The sequence below is a fragment of the Triticum urartu genome, chromosome 6A, assembly GCF_056163025.1.
Source record: "Triticum urartu cultivar PI428250 chromosome 6A, HENAU_Tu73, whole genome shotgun sequence".
Classification (NCBI taxonomy): domain Eukaryota; kingdom Viridiplantae; phylum Streptophyta; class Magnoliopsida; order Poales; family Poaceae; genus Triticum; species Triticum urartu.
Window position 1 is genome coordinate 194337648 of NC_141878.1, and position 25137 is coordinate 194362784.

Here is a 25137-nt window from a genome sequence, read left to right on the forward strand (position 1 = left end):
CGAATCTATACCAAGTGGTGATGCCCACATAAAAACAGCAAAGAAGAACAACGGTAGATTGTTTAGGGATAGATCTATTATGAGCATTGCAAATCCTATACAAAGCATCCTTTAAATTCTCCCTCCCCTTTGTTTAAAGCTAAGAACCTCGTCTCGGGAGTGCACGCAATAGCGGAAGAACTATCCATAACGACAAGAAGTGGCAAACAAGATTGCGCACAAAAACAGATCTGACGAGGAAATGGCGAATGAAAAAGAGGGCGAATAAAATGGCAATTTTTGTGAAGTGGGGGAGAGGAAAACGAGAGGCAAATGGAAAATAATGCAAATTGCAAGGAGATGAGATTTGTGATTAGGAACCTAGTAGATGTTGATGATGTCTCCCCGGCAACGGTGCCAGAAATCCCTTTTGATGCGGCTTGAACTACGTCGGTATTTCCCCAAACAGGAAGGGATGATGCAGGACAGCTACGGTAGGTATTTCCCTCAGTGATGAGACCAACATTATCGAACCAGTAGGAGAACCACGCAACACCACGTAAACAGCTCTTGCACACAAAGAACAATTACTTGCAACCCGACGTAAGAGAAGGGTTGTCAATCCCTCATGGGTAAAAAGATAGGTAAAATTGTAGTGGATTGGATAGATAGATCCCGCGGGAACGCGACATAAAATAAATAAACTAAAATTGCAGCAAGGTATTTCTGGGTTTTTGGATTAATAGATCTGAAAATAAAAGCAAATAAAAATAGATCGTGAAGGCAAATATAATAAAGAAGAGACTTGAGGGTCGTAGATTTCACTAGTGGCTTCTCTCGAGAAAAATAGCAACGGTGGGTAAACAAATTACTGTTGGGAAATTGATATAACTTCAAATAATCATGACGATATTCAGGCAATGATCATTATATAGGCATCACGTCCAAGATTAGTAGACCGACTCCTACCTGCATCTACTACTATTACTCCACACATCAACCGCTATCCAGCATGCATCTAGTGTATTAAGTTCGTGGAGAAACGGAGTAATGGAATAAGAACGATGACATGATGTAGACAAGATCTATTTATGTAGAAATAGACCCCATCTTTTTATCCTTAATAGCAATGATACATATGTGTCGTTTCCCCTCTTGTCATTGGGATCAAGCACCGTAAGATCGAACCCATCACAAAGCACCTCTTCCCATGGCAGGAAAAATCAATCTAGTTGGCCTAACTAAACCAAAGATTCGAAGAAGAAATATGAGGCTATAAGTAATCATGCATATAAGAGATCAAAAGACTCAAGTAACTTTCATGGATAAAAACATAAATCTGATCATAAACACAAAGTTCATCGGATCCCAACAAACACACTCCAAAAAGGGTTACATCAAATAGATCTCCAAGAGACCATTGTATTGAGAATCAAGAGAGAGAGAGAGAGAGAGAGAGGAAGCCATCTAGCTACTAACTACGGGCCCATGGGTCTACAAAGGACTACTCATGCATCATCGGAGAGGCACCACTGAGGATGATGAACCCCTCCGTGATGGTGTTTAGATTGGATCTGTGGTTTCTCGAACTTGCGGCGGCTGGAATTGATTTTCGTCGACTCCCCTAGGGTTTATGGAATATTGGGGTATTTATAGAGCAAAGTGGCGGTGCGGGAGGCCACCGAGGTGGGCACAACCCACCTGGGCGCGCCTTGGTGGGTTGTGCCCCCCTTGGGGCACCCCCAGGTGCTTTTCTGGCCCATTGGGTGTCTTCTGGTCCATAAAAATTCCACAAAAAGTATCACTGCATTTGGACTCTGTTCGATATTGATTTTCTGCGATGTAAAAAAACAAGCAAAAAGACCAACTGGCACTTGGCACTATGTCAATAGGTTAGTCCCAAAAAATGATATAAAATGATTGTAAAAATCCAAGAATGATAATATAACAGAATAGAACAATCAAAAATTATAGATACGTTGGAGACATATCACACCCCGGTTGTACATGCATGAGAACCAGCCCTACCACACATAACCCAGACTCTCACAGATTGTACCCCTACTGCGATGGACAGAGAACCAGCTTCACCCAATCTAACCCCAACCCCGGCAGATAGTAACTCAGTTCCTGTTGACACAGCACCATCTCCACCATAGAGCTCCCAAACAAGAGCAGTAGTAAGGCAGCTCCAGTGCCCAAAGCGCTAGTACTACCACGGCGAACCCCAACTCCACCAGTTAGTACACCTATTCCTGTGGAGGAAGCAAAACCAGCCATTCGTAGTTTAGCATCTATCGCATTTGATGTTGTTAAATCCTATGTGTGTATCTTCCCATCATGGAAATATTATATTGAAGATGAAGGAAAATGCCAGTTATAGGTGTTTGTCCAGGAGTTATGTGTAAGTAATGTTATTCATGGCAATTACTTTGCTTTGTCCCATACATTCTACCTCCATGATGGTTATAATACAGCAAATGTTCCCATTTTTCTCTATAGAGAAGGACCGATTTGGAAACACAGGATGAGGTAACATGTGCTAATGCCTCTGCTATCTTCAAGAATGCTTGGTGGCAGTATCGGAATTACCTGAAGAAAATGTACTTCATGTTGGGAATCGTTGCATGGAAAAACAAAAAAAATCCACACACACGCAATGTTCTATCCATGGAGATGCATAGCAACGAGGGGGGGAGTGTGTATATATACCCTCGTAGACCGTAAGTATAAGTGTTTCACAACGCAGTTGATGTAGTCAAACTTCTCCGCGCTTCAACCGATCAAGTACCGAACGCATGACACCTCCGCTTTCTGCACACGTTCAGCTTGGTGACGTCCCTCGCCTTCTTGATCCAGCAAGACGTCGAGGTAGTAGATAAGTTTCGTCAGCATGACGGCGTGGTGACGGTGATGGTGAAGTGATCTCCGCAGGGCTTCGCCTAAGCACTACGAAAATATGACAGGGGGTGTAAATGGTGGAGGGGCGCCGCACATGGCTAGGCAATTGTCTGGTGTGTGCTAGGCGCCCCCCTCCTCGTATATATAGGTGGGAGGGAGAGGGGAGAGGGGAGAGGCCAAGAGGCGCCCCAAGTAGGACCGGATCCTACTTGGGCTCCTCCCAAGCTGCGCCCCCTGCCATATTTGTCGGAGGGGGAAGGAAAGAGGGGGAGATGGAAGGAAGGGGGGATCCTATTCCACTCTTTCCTTTCCCTTTCCCCTCTTTCCTTCTCCTCTTAGGCCGGCCAATATGGGGGCGCACCAGCCCCTTGTGGCTGGTGCGCTTCCCCTCTTGGCCCAGAAGGCCCATATATTTTGCCCGGGGTGCCCGGAACCCCTTCCGGTGACCTGATAAGTACACGGTACCCCCGAAACACTTCCAGTGTCCGAATACTATCGTCCTATATATCAATCTTTACCTATAAACCATTTAGAGACTCCTCGTCATGTTCGTGATCCCATCCGGGACTCCAAACAACATTCGGTCACCAAATCACATAACTCATATAATACTATATCGTCATCGAGCGTTAAGCATGCGGACCCTACGGGTTTGAGAACTATGTAGACATGACCGAGACACCTTTCCGGTCAATAACCAATAGCCGAACCTGGATGCCCATATTGGCTCCTACATATTCTACGAAGATCTTTATCAGTCAAACCGTTATGACAACATACGTAATTCCCTTTGTCCATTGGTATGTTACTTGCCTGAGATTCGATCGTCGGTATCTTCATACCTAGTTTAATCTCGTTACCGGGAAGTCTCTTTACTCATGCTATAATACATCATCTTGTAACTAACTCATTAGTCACTTTGCTTGCAAGGCTTCTTATGATGTGTATTACCGAGAGGGCCTAGAGATACCTCTCCGATACTCGGAGTGACAAATCCTAATCTTGTTCTATGCCAAGTCAACATACACCTTCAGACACACCTGTAGAGCATCTTTATGATCACCCAGTTACATTGTGACGTTTGATAGCACACAAGGTATTCCTGCGGTATTCGGGAGTTGCATAATCTCATAGTTGAAGGAATAAGTAATTGACGTGAAGAAAGCAATAGCAATAAACTGAACGATCAATATGCTAAGCTAATGGAAGGGTCTTGTCCATCACATCATTCTCCTAATGATGTGATCCCGTTATCAAATAACAACACATGTCTATGGTTAGGAAACCTTTACCATCTTTGGTCAATGAGCTAGTCTAGTAGAGGCTTACTATGGACACGGTATTTGTTTATGTATTCACACATGTATTTAAGTTTCCGATCAATACAATTCTAGCATGAATAAAAAACCTTTATCATGAAAAAGGAAATATAAAATAACAACTTTATTATTGCCTCTAGGGCATATTTCCTTCAGTCTCCAACTTGCAATAGAGTCAACAATCTAGTTCACATTACCATGTGATTTAACACCCATAGTTCACATCGCCATGTGATTAACACCCAAAGAGTACTAAGGTGTGATCATGTTTTGCTTGTGAGAGAGGTTTAGTCAACGGGTCTGTCACATTCAGATCCGTATGTGTTTTGCAAATTTTCTATGTCTACAATGCTCTGCATTGAGATACTCTAGCTAATTGCTCCCACTTTCAATATGTATCCAGATAGAGACTCAGAGTCATCCGAATCGGTGTCAGAGCTTGCATTGACGTAACCCTTTACAATGAACTCTTTATCGCCTCCATAACCGAGAAATATCTCCTAAGTCTGCTTAGGTAACTAAGGATAATTTTGACCGTTGTCCAGTGATCTACTCCTAGATCACTATTGTACTCCTTGCCAAACTTATGGCAAGATCCACAACAGGTTTGGTACACAATGTGGCATAATTTATACAACCTATGTTTGAGGCATAGGGAATGACTTTCATTCTCTCTATCTTCTATCGTGGTTGGGTTTTGATTCTTACTCAACTTCACACCTTGCAACATATGCAAGAACCCTTTCTTCGACTAACCCATTTTGAACTTCTTCAAAACTTTGCCAAGGTATGTGCTTTTTGAAAGTCCTATTAAGCGTCTCGATCTATCCCTATAGATCTTCATGCCCAATACGTAAGCAGCTTCACCGAGGTCTTTCATTGAAAAATTCTTATTCAAGTATCCTTTTATGCAATCCAGAAATTCTATATCATTTCCAATCAATAATATGTCATCCACATATATATCAGAAATGCTACAGAGCTCCCACTCACTTTCTTGTAAATACAGGCTTCACCATAAGTCTGTATAAAACCATATGATTTGATTACCTCATCAAAGCGTATATTCCAATGATACGTCTCCAACATATCTATAATTTTTGACTGTTCCATGTTATTATATTATCAATTTTGGATGTTTTATATCCATTAATATGCTATTTTATATGATTTTTGGGAGTAACCTAGAGCCTAGTGCCAGTTTCTGTTTTTTCCTTGTTTTAGAGTTTCGCAGAAAAGGAATACCAAACGGAGTCCAAATGGAATAAAACTTTCGCCATGATTTTTCTTGGACCAGAAGACACCCAAGAGATTTGGAGTACAAGTCAGAGGAGCCTCGAGGCGGCCACAAGGGTGGAGGGCGCGCCCCTGACCTTGTGGGCCCCTTGTAGTGAAGGAAATATGCCCTAGAGGCAATAATAAAGTTGTTATTTATATTTCCTTATATCATGATAAATGTTTATTATTCATGCTAGAATTGTACTAACCGGAAACTTAGTACATGTGTGAATACATAGACAAACAGAGTGTCACTAGTATGTCTCTACTTGACTAGCTCATTAATCAAAGATGGTTAAGTTTCCTAGCCATGGACAAAGAGTTGTCATTTGAAAATAGGATCACATCATTAGAGAATGATGTGATTGACTTGACCCATCCGTTAACTTAGCACGATGATCGTTTAGTTTGTTGCTATTGCTTTCTCCATAACTTATACATGTTCCTATGACTATGACATCATGCAACTCCCGAATACCGGAGGAACACTTTGTGTGCTACCAAATGTCACAACGTAACTGGGTGATTATAAAGGTGCTCTACAGGTGTCTCCGATGGTGTTTGTTGAGTTGGCATAGATCGAAATTAGGATTTGTCACTCCGCCTATCGGAGAGGTATATTTGGGCCCTCTCGGTAATGCACATCACTATGAGCCTTGCAAGCAATGTGACTAATGAGTTAGTTGCGGGATGATGCATTACGGAACTAGTAAAGAGACTTGCCGGTAACGAGATTGAACTAGGTATTGAGATAGCGACGGTTGAATCTCGGGAAAGTAACATACCGATGACAAAGGGAACAACGTATGTTGTTATGTGGTTCGACCAATAAAGATCTTCGTATAATATGTAGGAGCCAATATGGGCATCCAGATTCTGCTATTGGTTGTTGACCAGAGAGGTGTCTCGGTCATGTCTACATAGTTCTCGAACCCGTAGGGTCCGCACGCTTAACGTTCGTTGACGATATAGTACTATATGAGTTATGTATGTTGGTTACCGGATGTTGTTCGGAGTCCCTGATGAGATCACGGACATGACGAGGAACTCCGGAATGGTCCGGAGATAAAGATTGATATATGGGATAATAGTGTTTGGTCTCCGGAAGGGTTCCGGATGTATCCCGAAATGCTTGGGTAAGAAACACTTTATTTGGGTCAAAGGGGAAACCCCACAAGGTTTTTGGAAAGAGCAAAAGGAAGTTTTGCGGAGTCAAGGGGCCAGACGCCAGGTGTCGGTGTCAAAACTGGCGGATCTCGGGTAGGGGGTCCCAAACTGTGCGTCTAAGGCGGATGGTAACAGGAGGCAGGGGACACGATGTTTTACCCAGGTTCGGGCCCTCTTGATGGAGGTAAAACCCTACGTCCTGCTTGATTATTCTTGATAATATGAGTAGTACAAGAGTTGGTCTACCACGAGATCATAGAGGCTAAACCCTAAAAGCTAGCCTATGGTATGATTGTATGTTGTCCTACGGACTAAAACCCTCCGGTTTATATAGACACCGGAGGAGGCTAGGGTTACACAAGGTCGGTTACAAAGGAGGAGATATGCATATCCGTATTGCCTAGCTTGCCTTCCACGCCAAGTAGAGTCCCATCCGGACACGGGACGAAGTCCTCAATCTCGTATCTTCATAGTCCAACAGTCCGGCCAAAGGATATAGTCCGGCTGTCCGGAGACCCCCTAATCCAGGACTCCCTCACTAGCCCCTGAACCAGGCTTCAATGACGATGAGTCCGACGTGCAGTGTTGTCTTCGGCATTGCAAGGCGGGTTCCTCCTCCGAATACACCACAGAAGAGTTTGAATACAAGGATAGTGTCTGACCCTGCAAAATAAGTTCCACATACCACCATAGAGAGAATAATATTTCCACAAATCTAATCTGCTGACACGTTTTGGCAGCATGACATCACACCATGGCCCAGTAATTATTTGAACCGTTTTTCTTTAACCAGCCCCGCACATAACGCGAGGAGGTTTCTTGACACGTCTTATCAAAGCAAAGATCGTGTTCCCCTTATCACGGGATTCTCATCAATACAAACGTGGGTAACCTAGCCGTGCCTGTTGGTATGACTCCTAGATCTTAAGTAAGTCTCAAACGGCCATGAGGAGGACGCCTGATATTCATCCCCTATATAAAGGGATTAGGCTTTTTCTTTTTTCCCTCCCGTGCTCAATCGAATCCTTCCCCCGCCTCGAGTTCTAACACCCAAAGCCCAGGTCAGGCACTTCGGACCTTCAATCATGTCCGGATCCATCCTTCAAGGCCGGTGGATGCCTTCCTCCGTCACGGAGGAGGACATCAAGAAGTTGAGGGAGGCCAGATATCTGACCGCCAAAATTTCGCATTGGCTGCCTGCCCGAGGGCAGGTCGTCCCTACTCCCAAACCCAACGAGAGCGTCATGTTCGTCTCCCACTTCCTCCGAGGACTAGGCCTCGCTCTGGATCCCTTTGTTAGGGGTCTTATGTTCTATTACGGGCTAGATTTTCACGATCTGGCCCCGGATCCCCTTCTTCACATCTCGACATTTATTGTCGTATGTGAGGCCTTCCTCCGCATTACCCCTCACTTCGGCCTGTGGCCCAAGACCTTCGGTGTGAAGCCAAATATGGTCGAGGAGCAGCACGCAGCGTGCGGAGGCGCTTTCATAAGCAAAATTGCTGGCGCTCCATGGCCTGAGGGTTACTTCCCAGAGGTGTCCGGATTGTGGCAGCGGGAGTGGTTCTATATCACAGCTCCCCGAAGTGCCAAGTGGGTAGCTGCCCCCGCCTTCCGCTCAGGCCCCCCACCACAACCGATGTCATGGATCAGCAGGGGGCTGAGCTGGGGTCCAGCCAAGGACGTGCCAATACTGCAAAGCCATATCCGAGATCTCCTCGAGAGAGATATCAGTCTGGTTATGGTAGTGCAAGTTATGCTAGTCCGTCAAGTCCAGCCTTGCAAACGCCGGCCCCTTCGCATGTGAGAATTCAACCCAGAAGGACCGCGAGCTATCCAACATTTCCTCGGCATGATGCACGAAGAGATGTACAAGTTGTTCTTCGAACCACAAATAATGTGTCCGGACATCACCGAGGACGTGGGCCTGAGCTGCAACCGCCATGCTGCCCAAGTAAGTAATCCCATGGCCGAACACAGTCCTTTTATTTATCATGACATTATTCTGAAGAGTCGCTCTTTGACCAGGACTGGATAACAAAGGCGAAGATGATCCGGTGTTCGGCCCCCCTCCCTGAAGGCTTGGACAATCCGGTGCTGGAAAAGATGCTCGAGCCAGCACCTTGTCTAGTGCCCTCAAAGGAAGATGAAGGGGGGAATAAAGAGGGCGAAAGCGGGCCTCCATCACTACCTATTCCAATCGAGGGAATGAGCGCCTCCGCAAGGGAGGATAACCAAGGGGAAGAATCTGACATTCTCTCTCCCCAGGGAAGGAAGAGTACTACCTCTGAAGATCTAGAAACTAAGGTTTCCAAACGGGAGAAGAAATCTCCGCCAGAGGGTCCTGCCTCGGAGGGTACTCTTGCTGCACAATGTCCGCGCGGGGATCAGCCCTCTACTGAGCTGTAAGTAATCAAAAAGTACTTAATAGTGAAGATATCATACCTTACTTCCGAAAACAATAATCGATGCTTGTAAATTGTAGTCCGGATCGCAGCCCTTCTCGACAGAGTTCATCTTCAGGGGATCTTCTTCCGGAGATGATGGAGAGCAAAATGCCTCCCCCAGACTCCCCAGCTCAAGAAGCGGGCGACCTTGAAGTGTCGTCGCGAAGGGTATCTCCGGATCCAATATCACCAGAGGATATCCCTTTGGCTGCCCGGCATCCCCAGTATCCGGCTCCTGAGGAGAGCGACAGCAAGGGTCCGTACTGTGTGCGGTCGGATGCGCTGAAGGATCTTTTGGGGAAAGCTGTCGTCTCAGAAGCGCATCGTACGCTAATGGGTACGGTAATTGAAAGGATTTCATCCGCCGAAAGCGGTTTGCACGAAGCTTTTATGAGTCTGCTGAAAGGCTTTGAGGTACATAAAATAATGTATGCCTTTAATAGTACCGCATACGTTAGGTATGCCCATGCAGACAGTAGCCCCTGAGACTCTGGTTGTCGTCGAGAACGGCGGCAAACAGAGGATCATAGTCCCATGTAATAACCAGACCGGCTTTATGTGCAGGTGGTTGAAGCTCCGATGTCCAGCCGGACTGATGGATTTGCCAAACTAAAGCGGCAACTAGATGCGGCAGATGCCGACATCGTGCTTGTCAACAAGCGGCTTGACGAGGCACAGGGTGAGTGATTTTTCTGGTGATCGTCACATAATAAGAGCAGCATGATGCCAGTATCTTTAATATGTTGTGACTGCAGATGGAGCGGCCACCGTGGAGACCCTTCGGGCGGAGCTTGCCCGAGCCAAGGAGCAAGCAAGGAGTAGCAATGCGACCGCTTTTCAGGCGGCCGAAGAGTTAAGGGCCGACCAGGCCGCACATTGCGAGAGCAAAGAAAAAATTGCCAAGATGGCAGTGGAGTTAAAAGATGCTGCTGACCGTTACCGGCTTCTTGAAGAGGAAAACCGGGCGAAGGCAACGGACCTAGAGAAGGCCCGGGTGGCTGCCAAGGAAGCCCGCTCAAAAATTAGAGCAATGAAGGAGGAGCTGAATCAAGCTGCAGATATCGTGTCTGGGAAGCCCTTCTTGTTGCGGACTAAGTTCAGAGATCCGAAGTATGCTCCTCTGGACCGGCTATGGAGTTCTGCGGACGCGTACATGGATTTGGCTGCAAGTGCTGCTGATGCAGCCGAGTACTTCAAGGATCAGAAAGGTCCCGAAGTGGAAAAGCTGTTCTGGTCATAGTTTCACGCTCCAGTCCGTCCGCTGCTGCTGAATGAGCGATTGACCAGTTGGGCCGAGCTCCATAGGTTGTCCGGACTTGCCATGAGGTCCGTTGCGAATCACCTGTGGCCAGGAGGGCCAAGGCCGAGTAGCTATTTTAGCTTAGTGCAACAATTCCTTGAAGCTGTGCCATGCATCGATGCTGTAAAAAGATCAGCGTGCATAGAAGGTGCACGGATGGCCCTTGCCCGTGTCAAAACATACTGGGCGGAGATGGAGGCCACCACTGTTGCGGCACAGGGTTCGGCCATAGGCCGAGTGGCTATCGAGCACTACTTTGAAGAAGTCCTTGAAGGCGCTCATTCGATAGAGGCTCAGTGCTCGAAGAATATTATTTTCCCATGAGATGTAGTCCCATTGTACAAACAATGTTTTATTGAATTTATCAAGGTTGTATTTATACTTTTGCCCGAAAGTGCTATGGTGCCTCCTGTGTCGCCGTTTATGTATATATGTATATAACTTGAAAGATGGCAGTCATCGGCTTCAGCCCCCACACATATAATGCGGGGGTGTTCGCAGAAGACGCATGTTCACACTTGGCCAACGTCTTGGTCCATTAAGGAGGTGATAGCACAGCGAACTAGGCAACTGGACTATAATGCTTTAACACTTTCACTTAGCCAGAGGAGTTTGACAGTGGGGCTACTATATAGCCCCTGGTGGCTCCGCACTCATCCGAATTCGGGGTGCGTACATGCTTGGCCGGGAAACGGCCCTTCGTTAAGGCGGAGGAATCCCAAAGATTCCGCTAGGTTATCGAGTGGTTGACCAGTCTCACGCTATATCATGACAGTTAGTTTTCGGCTTTCTCTACTGAGGTGCTCGTCCGGATGAACCAGGGCACAATCGCAGTAGTTCTCCTGGTGCCGCCTTGGCCGATGGAGGGGAACGTAAGGCAGCAAAACACAAGAGTCGGGCAAACCCAACATTGGACCAAAGACATGATTCGGAGCTGATGCATATAAGGCCAAACTCACGACGTTGAACACTCCCTAAGGTATTCGGTCTTTATGGTGTAAACCGGGCTTAAGCAGTGCCCTTTGTAATAAGCCCCTAGTGTCCAGGTACGTGCAATATTCTAACGTGGCCACATGCCAATATGTCAGCATCCTTCTCAATTGTAGTGAGAATCCGGGGGATGTGTATCAACAAGAGACAGTAAAAAAGGTTTACACAGGGTCTTAATCTAAAAAGAATCCTTGGAACGGGTCCCTGCTGCACGTCTACGCCTGTGTCTCCGTTGTGCCGTATCCTGGACGGGTGTAGCACGATGGTCATCTGTAAAAGAGAGGAACTTAGTTGAAAAGTTGTCGTGCAAAAAGGTAGGTTATACTAAAGAAACCATGTACAGTTCAAGATGAGTAAAGTTGAGCCTAATTGCCACTTGTTTGCGCACGTTGATCCCCTTGTATTGTAATAGGGGTATAGCCATCAAACCTGTATCAATTACATATAGCTGCGCCAGACTCGTCTAACCACGTCCGTGGTCTTAACGACTTGTCAGATGCTTTAGTTGGTGAGGTTGTTTAGTGTGCGGCTGCCAAGGCAGCCGCACGGTCTTCCGCGCGCAAGGAGTGCTCAATATTTCCATTTACTATAATGATGTCGCGTGGACCGGGCATCTTAAGCATGAGAGAAGCGTAATGCGGTATTGCATTAAAGCGAGCAAAAGCTTCGCGTCCGAGTAGTGCTTGATAGCCACTTTGGAACGGGGCGATGTGGAATATTAAATTTTCGCTGCGGAAGTTATCGGGAAAGCCGAATATAACCTCTAGTAGCTGGGAGCCCGTGCAATGGGCCTTTGGGCCTGGCGTTACTCCTTTAAAGGTAGTATTGCTGCGGCTAATTTTTGTTGGGTCTATCCCCATTTTGCAGACTGTGTCCTGATATATCAGGTTTAAACTACTGCCGCCGTCCAGCAGGACTCGTGTGAAGTGGTATCCGTCAATTATTGGGTCTAATACCAAGGCAGCCCATCCTGCACGCCGGATACTTGCCGAGTAATCCCGATGGTCAAAGGTGATCGGTTGGGACGACCAGTGGCAAAACTCCGCGGTGATAGGCCCTGGGGCATGTGTCTCTAGGAGTGCTGCTTTGTTTCTCCCCTTTGTCACGTGTAATACATTTACTGTTTTGACTTCTGGTTGGAGTTTCTTCTGTTCCCCAGTGCTTTGCTTGCGAGGCTCGTCCTCGTCTTCGCTTGGTGTATCCTGCCCCTTATGTTCGGCGTTGAGCTTGCCGAACTGCTTGAAAACCCAACATTCTCTATGGGTATGATTTGCAGGCTTATCGGGGGTGCTGTGGATCTGACATATTTTATCCAGAATCTTGTTTAGGCTGGACAGTTCATCTCTGCTGCCTTTCGAGGGCAGCTTTTGTTGACCTAGCCGAGAGCTTCTAAATTCGGCGTTTACCGCAGTGCTCTCTGGGATGTCTTCTTTATTCCGGCGCTTGTTTTTGCTGCGTCGTGGTTTCTCGTTTTCGTCCCTGACTTCGGATGTACTTGGGTCGTTGGTGCTGCATCGGGCTAACCAGCTATCCTCGCCCGCGCAAAAGCGAGTCATGAGGCTTGTTAATGCAGCCATTGTTCTTGGCTTTTCTTGGCCGAGGTGTCTGGCAAGCCATTCGTCTCGAACGATGTGCTTAAAAGCTGCTAAGGCTTCGGCGTCTGGGCAGTCGACTATTTGGTTCTTTTTAGTGAGGAACCTATTCCAAAGCTTTCGGGCTGACTCTCCGGGCTGTTGAGTTATATGACTCAAATCGTCTGCATCGGGTGGTCGGACATAGGTCCCTTGAAAATTTGCCTGAAAAGCGTCTTCAAGCTCTTCCCAGCTTCCAATGGAGTTTTTGGGGAGGCTTTTAAGCCAGTGCCGAGCTGGCCCTTTGAGCTTGAGGGGTAAGTACTTGATGGCGTGGAGATCATCTCCTCGAGCCATATGAATATCGAGGATGTAGTCCTCAATCCAGACCCCAGGGTCTGTCGTTCCGTCGTACGCCTCTATGTTTACGGGTTTGAATCCCTCTGGAAATTCGTGGTCCAGCACCTCATCGGTGAAACATAGGGGGTGTGTGGCACCCCTGTATTTGGGTGTACCGTGGTGTTGGGATGTTTGTTGTGTTGCATTGCATGCTGGAGCGTGCTTGTGTGGCCCGTAGATGGATCTGGTTGCGCTGTCCTTATGATGCGAGCCCTCACGTGGATCGCATATTGGCTTATGTGTGGCATCGTTTGCCGCTCTATGTTGGCCATGAGGCTGTCTATCCGACCGGATGGCCGTTTTGTTTTTTAATTGCGGGGGATCTAAGGCCTCCTCATTGAATTCAGGTAGCAACTTTCGCTTCGGGTAGCTCTTGGTGTGGCGATTACCGTCGTACTTGGTTGCGGTGTTGAGTACTTCACTCCATCTGATTCTAAGTGTGTCTTGTGCAGCCCTGAGCCCTTGCTTCTGCTTTTTCAGACTCCTCGCAGTGGCAACAAGCCTTTGATGGGCATTCTGTTGCTCCGGGTGCCTGTCCGGTGTGATGTCGTCCGGACTGTTATCTTCGACGGAGTCGGGTTGTTCGGTTTGATTCTCCGTGTAGCCGTGGTCGGGCAATGGTTCACCCTGCTCTATCGCTAGGTCTGTATGATCGCTGTTTCTGCCAAGGCGGGATTTAGAGCGGCGCTTACGTCACCGCTTTGACTGCTTCTCGAGGGAACAACCCTTCGTTGCGTCCATCCGTTCCTCGTCGTCGTTTTCTTTGGGTGTGTCCACCATGTATACATCATATGATGAAGTGGGTGTCCAGTGCCCTATGGGCAGTGGTTCCTATTCGTCTCTTGCATAGTCGTCCATACCGTCGATGTCTTCGGAGTCAAAGTTGAGCATGTTGGTCAAATCGTCGACAGTGGCTACTAAGTGGGTGGTGGGTGGGCAGCGAATTTCTTCGTCATCCGCCTCCCAATCCTGCCGAACATAGTTCGGCCAGGACTCTCCCGACAGGGAGAGAGACCTTAATGAGCTCAGTATGTCGCCGAAGGGCGAGTGCTAAAAGATATCCGCGGAGGTAAACTCCATGATCGGCGCCCAGTCGGATCCGATAGGCGCGGGCGCAGGCAGTTCGGAGTCCGTGGCCGGGGAAGAATCCGGCAGTTTGGCGTCGATACTCGGCTCGATCGCCGATGAAAATGTGGCCTCCGTGGCGGGGTCTATCCACTCGTCCCTGGATGGTGCAATTGGCTCCGAATTGAGGGTCGGAGCGTTCACCGGTGCGATCTCCCGAACACTGTCCGATGGTAGAGCTAAATCATGCTCATCGTGACCGTGCGGCGCACTCAGGAAGGGCTCGAATCTATCGAAGATCAAGTCTCCGTGGATGTCGGCTGTGTAGTTTAAGTTTCCAAATCTGACCTGATAGCCAGGGGCCTAGATCTCGATCTGCTCCAGATGGCCAAGTGAGTTGGCCCGCGGTGCGGAGCCGCCGAATACAGAGATCTGTCTGGGGAGAAAAATCTCACCCTGGACTGCATCGCTATCGATGATCGAAGGAGCCATCAAGCCTAACGGTGACGACACAGAGGAACTCTCAATGAAAGCACCAATGTCGGTGTCAAAACCGGTGGATCTCGGGTAGGGGGTCCCGAACTGTGTGTCTAAGGCGGATGGTAACAGGAGGCGGGGGACACGATGTTTCACCCAGGTTCGGGCCCTCTTGATGGAGGTAAAACCCTACGTCTTGCTTGATTATTCTTGATAATATGAGTAGTACAAGAGTTGATCTACCACGAGATTAGAGAGGGTAAACCCTAAAAGCTAGCCTATGGTATGATTGTATGTTGTCCTACGGACTAAAACCCTCCGGTTTATATAGACACCGGAGGAGGCTAGGGTTACACAAGGTCGGTTACAAAGGAGGAGATATGCATATCCGTATTGCCTAGCTTGCCTTCCATGCCAAGTAGAGTCCCATCCGGACACGGGGCAAAGTCTTCAATCTCGTATCTTCATAGTCCAACAGTCCGGCCAAAGGATATAGTATGGCTGTCCGGAGACCCCCTAATCCAGGACTCCCTCACCAGGGTCCCTGGCGTCTGGGTCCAGACGCCGGGAACCCTGGTGTCTGGTCCTGGAGTCTGAGAAGGACTCTTGCCTTTCGGGTGAAACCGACTTTGTGTAGGCTTTTACTCCAAGTTTCGACCCCAAGGCTCAACATATAAATAGAGGGGTAGGGCTAGCACCCAAGACACATCAAGAAACACCAAGCCGTGTGTCGGCAACCCCATCCCCTCTAGTTTATCCTCAGTCATAGTTTTCGTAGTGCTTAGTCAAAGCCCTGCGAAGATTGTTCTTCACCAACACCATCACCATGCCGTCGTGCTGCCGGAACTCATCTACTACTTCGCCCGTCTTGCTGGATCAAGAAGGCGAGGACGTCATCGAGCTGAACGTGTGCTGAACGCGGAGGTGCCGTACGTTCGGTACTTGATTGGGACGGATCGTGAAGGTGTATGACTACATCAACCACGTTGATAAAACGCTTCCGCTTTCGGTCTACGAGGGTACGTAGACACACTCTCCCCTCTCATTGCTATGCATCACCATGATAGATCTTGTGTGTGCGTAGGAATTTTTTTGAAACTACTGCGTTCCCCAGCAGTGGCATCCGAGCCAGGTTTATGCGTAGATGTTATATCCATGAGTAGAACAAAAAGGAGTTCTGGGCGTGGGTATATACATATTGCTTGCCATCACTAGTTGATTCTTGATTCAGCGGTTTTGTTGGATGAAGTGGCCCAGACCGAAATTACGCGTACGCTTACGCGAGACTGGTTCTACCGACATACTTCGCACACAGGTGGCTAGTGGGTGTCAGTTTCTCCAAATTTAGTTGAATTGGATTCCATGAACAGGGTTCTTTTTGAAACTTGCGGCAGCTGGAATTGATTTTCGCCAACTCCCCTAGGGTTTATGGAATATTGGGGTATTTATAGAGCAAAGTGGCGGTACGGGAGGCCACCGAGGTGGGCACAATCCACCTGGGGGCGCCGGGGCGTGCCCTGGTGGGTTGTGCCCCCTCGAGGCACCCTCCAGGTGCTTTTCTGGCCCATTGGGTGTCTTCTGGTCCACAAAAATTCCACAAAAAGTTTCACTGCATTTGGACTCCGTTTGATATTGATTTTCTACGATGTAAAAAACAAGCAAAAAACACCAACTGGCACTTGGCACTATGTCAATAGGTTAGTCCCAAAAAATGATATAAAATGATTATAAAAATCCAAGAATGATAATATAATAGAATAGAACAATCAAAAATTATAGATACGTTGGAGACATATCACACCCCGGTTGTACATGCATGAGAACCAGCCCTACCACACATAACCCAGGCTCTCACAGATTGTACCCCTACTGCGATGGACAGAGAACCAGCTTCACCCAATCTAACCCCAACCCCGGCAGATAGTAACTCAGTTCCTGTTGACACAGCACCATCTCCACCATAGAGCTCCCAAACAAGAGCAGTAGTAAGGCAGCTCCAGTGCCCAAAGCGCTAGTACTACCACGGCGAACCCCAACTCCACCAGTGAGTACGCCTATTCCTGTGGAGGAAGCAAAACCAGCCATTCGTAGTTTAGCATCTATTGCATTTGATGTTGTTAAATCCTATGTGTGTATCTTCCCATCATGGAAATATTATACTGAAGATGAAGGAAAATGCCAGTTACAGGTGTTTGTCCAGGAGTTATGTGTAAGTAATGTTATTCATGGCAATTACTTTGCTTTGTCCCATACATTCTACCTCCATGATGGTTACAATACAGCAAATGTTCCCATTTTTCTCTATAGAGAAGGACCGATTTGGAAACACAGGATGAGGTAACATGTGCTAATACCTCTGCTATCTTCAAGAATGCTTGGTGGGAGTATCGAAATTACCTGAAGAAAATGTACTTCATGTTGGGAATCGTTGCATGGAAAAACAAAAAAAATCTACACACACGCAATGATCTATCCATGGAGATGCATAGCAGCGAGGGGGGGAGTGTGCATATATACCCTCGTAGACCGTAAGCGGAAGTGTTTCACAACGCAGTTGATGTAGTCAAACTTCTCCGCGCTTCAACCGATCAAGTACCGAACGCACGACACCTCCGCTTTCTGCACACGTTCAGCTCGGTGACGTCCCTCACCTTCTTGATCCAGCAAGACATCGAGGTAGTAGATAAGTTTCGCCAGCATGACGGCGTGGTGACGGTGATGGTGAAGTGATCTCTGCAGGGCTTCGCCTAAGCACTATGAAAATATGACAGGGGGTGTAAATGGTGGAGGGGGGCGCCGCACATGGCTAGGCAATTGTCTGGTCTGTGCTAGGCACCCCCTCCTCGTATATATAGGTGGGAGGGAGAGGGGAGAGGCCAAGAGGCACCCCAAGTAGGACCGAATCCTACTTGGGCTCCTCCCAAGCCGCGCCCCCTGCCATATTTGTCTGAGGGGGAAGGAAAGAGGGGGGAGAGGGAAGGAAGGGGGATCCTATTCCACTCTTTCCTTTCCCTTTCCGCTCTTTCCTTCTCCTCTTAGGCCGGCCAATATGGGGGCGCACCAGCCCCTTGTGGCTGGTGCGCTTCCCCTCTTGGCCCATATCTTTTGCCCGGGGTGCCCAGAACCCCTTCTGGTGACCTGATAAGTACCCGGTACCCCCGAAACACTTTCAGTGTCCGAATACCGTCGTCCTATATATCAATCTTTACCTCTCAACCATTTAGAGAATCCTCGTCATGTCCGTGATCTCATCCGGGACTCCAAACAACATTCAATCACCAAATCACATAACTCATATAACTATATCGTCATCGAACGTGAAGCGTGCGGACCCTACGGGTTTGAGAACTATGTAGACATGACCGAGACACGGCTCTTTTGTCAGATCAACAATAATGCATATAAGAGCTACTTCAACAATTTAATTATGGTTTTCTCCTATCGACCCCCAAAGAAAAGAAAAGAAATAAAACTATTTACACGGGAAAGCTCCCAACAAGCAGAAGAAGAACAGGAAATCTTTTTGGGTTTTCTTTTTAATTACTACTACAAGCATGGAAAGTAAACTAATTAAAAGCTACAACTAATTTTTTTGGTTTTTCTTAAGGTTTATTAAACACACAAGAAGAAAGCATAAAAAGGAAAATAAACTAACATGGATAATACAATGAAAAAGTATGAGCAGCGACATCTAGCAATGAGTGTGTGAACATGAATGTAATGTCGGTGGGAAATACGTACTCCCCCAAGCTTAGGCTTTTGGCCTAAGTTGGTCTATGGCCACGGCTGGCCTGGAGGATATCCATAATAATAGTTGGGGTCGTACTGAGATGCAGCGGCTATCGCCTCCTGAGCTGCAGCGTGACGACGAGCGGCATGTGCCCTCCTCTCGTACTCATATGCCTCCTCTTTGGTAATATCATATCTTCCTTTTGCCTGATAATCAAAGAAGGCAGGAGCAGGGAGAGTAATACGGACAGCACGGCGTCTGTCAAAGATTAAGCGATACTAGAGAGGTGATTCATTCCTCTCAACAAACTGGTGGTGAACCATAGCATTAAAATCCAGGTAAGCAGGAGGTAATTCAATATCATCATTACGTATAGTTACACCAAGAAAATTAGTTATGCGGGTTGCATAAACTCCACCAAAGAAATCTCCATTAAATCTATTAAGATGCAACCTACGTGCAACAATGGCTCCCAAATTATAAGATTTATCTCCTAACACAGCACTCCTAAGAATACTGAGGTCAGGGACACACATGTGACATGCCGCATCTTTACCATTAATACATCTACCTATGAAGAGAGCAAAATAATGTATAGCAGGAAAGTGAATGCTCCCTATGGTAGCTTGTGTTATATCTCTAGATTCCCCCACAGTTATACTAGCAAGAAAATCTCTAAATTCAGATTTGCGAGGTTCCCTGACACTACCCCATTGTGGAAGTTTGCAAGCAGTGGTAAAATCCTCTAAGTCCATAGTGTAAGAATTTTCATAAAGATCAAACAGGACAGTTGGAGAATTACGTGAAGATGAAAATTCAAACCTCCTCACAAAGGAGCTAGTGAGATAGTGATACTGGCTGCACTTTTCTTCCTCAAAGCTCACAAGATCAGCATTACGCAAATATGCGTTAAATTCTTCCTTAATTCCCGCTCGATCCATAAAATTTTCCGAAGGCCATTCACAAGGACGTACTGGAGCGTCTCTTGGTGGCTCTTCATCAGCATCACGCATTGCAAGCCTGGGCTCTTGTTTCCTTGAAGAGCCCCCTTGGTACATTTTCCTAAACATATTTCTTCCTCTGAAAAATTTCTGAAATTTTTAGTAACTTCAAAATAAAAGTAAACCAAACTCAATAATATTGATAGCAACTACTCCTACAAGTGCCTAGAGCCTATATCATGCATCAAAACTACTTTTGACCATATAAATTTGACATGCAAGCTCAAGAACAGGGTCACCTAAGCAGCACAATTTGCAATGGATAAAGCACTAGAAGAAAAACTAATTGGACCAATGGAGGAGTCACATACCAAGGAACAATCTCCCCAAGTAGTTTTGTGAGAGGTGCTTTGAGCAAGGAGATCGAAAATGGCAGCAAGATGAGCTTGGACTCGGGTATGAACTGGATATTTGTGTTTGTGGGAGGAAGAAGGAGTGCGTGGGTGCAAGGATAAGTGGGGGAGGGCCACCGTGGGCCCATGAGGCAGGGGCGCGCCCAGGGGGTAGGGCACGCCCTCCACCCTCGTGGTCAGGTGGATGACCCCCCTGCTGTGTTCTTAGTGCCAAATATTCTCAAATATTCTAGAAAAAATCATATTTAAACTTCAGGACATTTGGAGAACTTTTATTTTCGGGGTATTTTTATATTGCACAGATAATTCAGATAACAGACAGAAAATACTATTTTTATTTTATTTAATTAAATAACAAAAAGTAAGAAGAGGGTACAGCAGGTTGTGCCTTCTAGTTTCATCCATCTCATGATCATCAAAAGGAATCCACTAACAAGGTTGATCAAGTCTTGTTAACGAACTCATTCTGAATAACATGGAACCAGAGAAATTTCGAATAACACTATGTTACCTCAACGGGGATATGCACATCCCCAATAATAAGAATATCATATTTCTTCTTGACAGTAGGAAGAGGAAATTTCAAACCTCCAAAAATAATTGATGGAATTTTTCCAATAGAGTTGATACTATGAACTTGAGGTTGTTTCCTCGGAAAGTGTACTGTATGCTCATTACCATTAACATGAAAAGTGACATTGCCTTTAGTGCAATCAATAACAGCCCCTGCAGTATTCAAAAAGGGTCTTCCAAGAATAATAGACATACTATCATCCTTGGGAATATCAAGAATAACAAAGTCTATTAAAATAGTAACATTTGCAACTACAACAGGCACATCCTCACAAATACCGACAGGTATAGCAGTTGATTTATCAGCCATTTGCAAAGATATTTCAGTAGGTGTCAACTGATTCAAATCAAGTCTACGATATAAAGAGAGAGGCATAACACTAACACCGGCTCCAAGATCACATAAAACAGTTTTAACATAGTTTCTTTTAATGGAGCATGGTATAGTTGGTACACGGGGATCTCCTAGTTTCTTAGGTATTCCACCTTTAAAAGTATAATTATCAAGCATGGTGGAAATTTCAGCTTCCGGTATCTTTCTTTTATTTCTAATAATATCTTTCATGTACTTAGCATAAGGATTGGTTTTGAGCATATCAGTTAATCGCATACGCAAAAAGATAGGTCTAATCATTTCAGCAAAGCGCTTGAAATCCTCATCATCCTTTTTATTGGATGGTTTGGGAGGAAAAGGCATGGGTTTTTGAACCCAAGGCTCTCTTTCCTTACCGTGTTTCCTAGCAACAAAGTCTTTCTTATCATAATGTTGATTCTTTGATTGTGGGTTATCAAGATCAACGGCAGGTTCAATTTCTATATAATTATCATTGCTAGGTTGAGCATCATCATGAACATTATCATTAGCATTATCACCAGTTTCAAGTTCATAACCAGATTGTGTTTCAGCATCAGAAATAGAAATATCATTTGGATTCTCAGGTGTTTCAGTAATAGGTTCACTAGAAGCATGCAAAGTCCTATCATTTTTCTTTCTCTTCCTTTTAGAAGGACTAGGTGCATCTATATTATTTCTCTAAGAATCTTTCTCAATTCTCTTAGGGTGGCCTTCAGGATACAAAGGTTGCTGAGTCATTCTACCACCTCTAGTCATAACTCTGACAGCATTATCATTATCCTTACTATTCGATTCATTGAGCAAATCATTTTGAGCTTTAAGTACTTGTTCTACTTGAGTGCTAACCATAGAAGCATGTTTACTAATAAGTTTAAGTTCACCTTTAACATTAGCCATATAATCACCCAAGTGTTCAAGCATATTTAAATTGTATTTCAATTGTCTACCAAAATAAGCATTAAAATCTTCTTGCTTAGCCATAAATTTATCAAACTCATCTAAGCATGGGCTAGCAAACTTAGTAAATGGAATTTCAGCCATATCTATAGAGAGAATTTACCTTTACTACCTGTGCCGGGTTATCAAGACCATGAATTTCTTCAATAGGTAATGGATTAAGATCATATGTTTCTTCAACAGGCGGTAAATTAAGATCGTGTATTTCTTCAATAGGAGGTAAATTCTTAACATCTTCAACTTTAATACATTTTTCTTTCATAGATTTCTTTGCCTCTTCCATATCTTCAGGACTGAGAAATAGAACACCTCTTTTCTTCGGAGTGGGTTTAGGAATAGGCTCAGGAGCTGGCTCAGGAAGTGTCCAATTATTTTCATTTGTCAACATATTATTCAATAGAATTTCAGCTTCATCCGGTGTTCTTTCCCTGAAAACAGAACCAGCACAACTATCCAGGTAATCTCTGGAGGCATCAGTTAGTCCATTATAAAAGATATCAAGTATTTCATTTTTCTTAAGAGGATGATCAGGCAAAGCATTAAGTAATTGGAGAAGCCTCCCCCAAGCTTGTGGGAGACTCTCTTCTTCAATTTGCAAAAAATTATATATATCCCTTAAAGCAGTTTGTTTCTTATGAGCAGGGAAATATTTAGCAGAGAAGTAATAAATCATATCCTGAGGACTACGCACACAACCAGGATCAAGAGAATTAAACCATATCTTAGCATCACCCTTTAATGAGAACGGAAATATTTTAAGGATATAAAAGTAACAAGTTCTCTCATCATTAGTGAACAGGGTGGCTATATCATTTAATTTTGTAAGATGTGCCACAACAGTTTCAGATTCATAGCCATGAAAAGGATCAGATTCAACCAAAGTAATTATATCAGGATCAACAGAGAATTCATAATCATTATCAGTAACACAGATAGGTGAAGTAGCAAAAGCAGGGTCAGGTTTCATTCTAGCATTAAGAGTTTGATGCTTCCATTTAGCTAATAACCTCTTAAGTTCGTATCTATCTTTGCAAGCTAAAATAGCTAAAGAAGATTCTTTATCAAAAACATAACCTTTAGGAATAACGGGCAAGTCTTCATCATCACTTTCATCAATATTATCAGATTCAATATTTTCATTCTCTCTTGTCCTAGCAAGTTGTTCATCAAGAAATTCACCAAGTGGCGCAGTAGTATCAAGCATAGAAGTAGTTTCATCATAAGTATCATGCATAGCAGAAGTGGCATCATCAATAATATGCGACATATCAGAACGAATAGCAGAAGCAGGTTTAGGTGTCGCAAGCTTACTCAAAACAGAAGGTGAATCAAGTGTAGAGCTAGATGGCAGTTCCTTACATCCCCTCGTAGTTGAGGGATAAATCTTGGTTTTTGGATCTCTCAGGTTCTTCATAATGATAAGCAGATATAAATCCCAAGTGACTCAAAGAATAGAGCTATGTTCCCCGGCAATGGCGCCAGAAAATAGTCTTGATAACCCACAAGTATAGGGGATCGCAACAGTTTTTGAGGGTAGAGTATTCAACCCAAATTTACTGATTCGACACAAGGGGAGCCAAAGAATATTCTCAAGTATTAGCAGCTGAGTTGTCAATTCAACCACACCTGGAAACTTAATATCTGCATCAAAGTGTTTAGTAGCAAAGTAATATGATAGTAGTGGTAGCGGTAGCAAAAGGTAACAGTAGTAAAAGTAGTGTTTTTGGTATTTTGTAGTGGTGATAGCAATAGCAATGGAAAAGTAAATAAGCGAAGAACAATATATGGAAAGCTCGTAGGCAATGGATCGGTGATGGAGAATTATGCCGGATGCGGTTCATCATGTAACAGTCATAACCTAGGGTGACACAGAACTAGCTCCAATTCATCAACATAATGTAGGCATGTATTCCGAATATAGTCATACGTGCTTATGGAAAAGAACTTGCATGGCATCTTTTGTCCTACCCTCCCGTGGCAGCGGGGTCCTAGCGGAAACTAAGGGATATTAAGGCCTCATTTTAATAGAGTACCAGAACAAAGCATTAGCACATAGTGAATACATGAACTCCTCAAACTATGGTCATCACCGGTAAGTATCCCGATTATTGTCACTTCGGGGTTAACGGATCATAACACATAATAGGTGACTATAGACTTGCAAGATAGGATCAAGAACTCTCATATATTGATGAAAACATAATAGGTTCAGATCTGAAATCATGGCACTCGGGCCCTAGTGACAAGCATTAAGCATAGCAAAGTCATAGCAACATCAATCTCAGAACATAGTGGATACTAGGGATCAAACCCTAACAAAACTAACTCGATTACATGATAAATCTCATCCAACCCATCACCGTCCAGCAAGCCTACGATGGAATTACTCATGCACGACGGTGAGCATCATGAAATTGGTGATGGAGGAAGGTTGATGATGATGATGGCGACGGATTCCCCTCTCCGGAGTCCCGAACGGACTCCAGATCAGCCCTCCCGAGAGGTTTTAGGGCTTGGCGGCGGCCCCGTATCATAAAACGCGATGAATTCTTCTCTTTGATTTTTTTCTCCCCGAAACCAAATATATAGAATTGGAGTTGAGGTCGGAGGAGCTCCAGGGGGCCCACGAGGTAGGGGGCGCGCCCTAGGAGGCATGCGAGCCCCCCACCCTCGTGGATAGGTGGTGGGCCCCCTGGCCTTCATCTTTTGCAAGGATTTTTTATTATTTCCAAATAGATGTTCTGTGAAGTTTCAGGTCATTCCGAGAACTTTTGTTTCTGCACATAAATAACACCATGGTAATTCTGCTGAAAACAGCGTCAGTCCGGGTTAGTTTCATTCAAATCATGCAAGTTAGAGTCCAAAACAAGGGCAAAAGTGTTTGGAAAAGTAGATACGACGGAGACGTATCAAGCTCATCGAAGCTGTCACATCGGTGAAGTACCATCCTGGTGCGAGCGTCCTTGACACAAAACCCAAGCCCGTCAAATTCAACAGTAACAGGATTTTCACGAGTTAAACGACAAACGGAAATAAGGTTCTTAATAAGATGAGGTGACACAAGTATGTTAGACAAAGTAATAGGCATGGCATTAGAAGGAAAAGAAGTGTCCCCGAAATGTGTGATAGGGAGTGTGGAACCGTCGCCGACAATGATGCGGCGATCGGTTGTGACAGGAGTGAAGAAGGCAAGATTACCAGGATAAGCAAACATGTAAGCCGTAGCCCCGGTGTCCATGTACCAATCATCACCTCCGGTGTAGTTGTTCGGCAT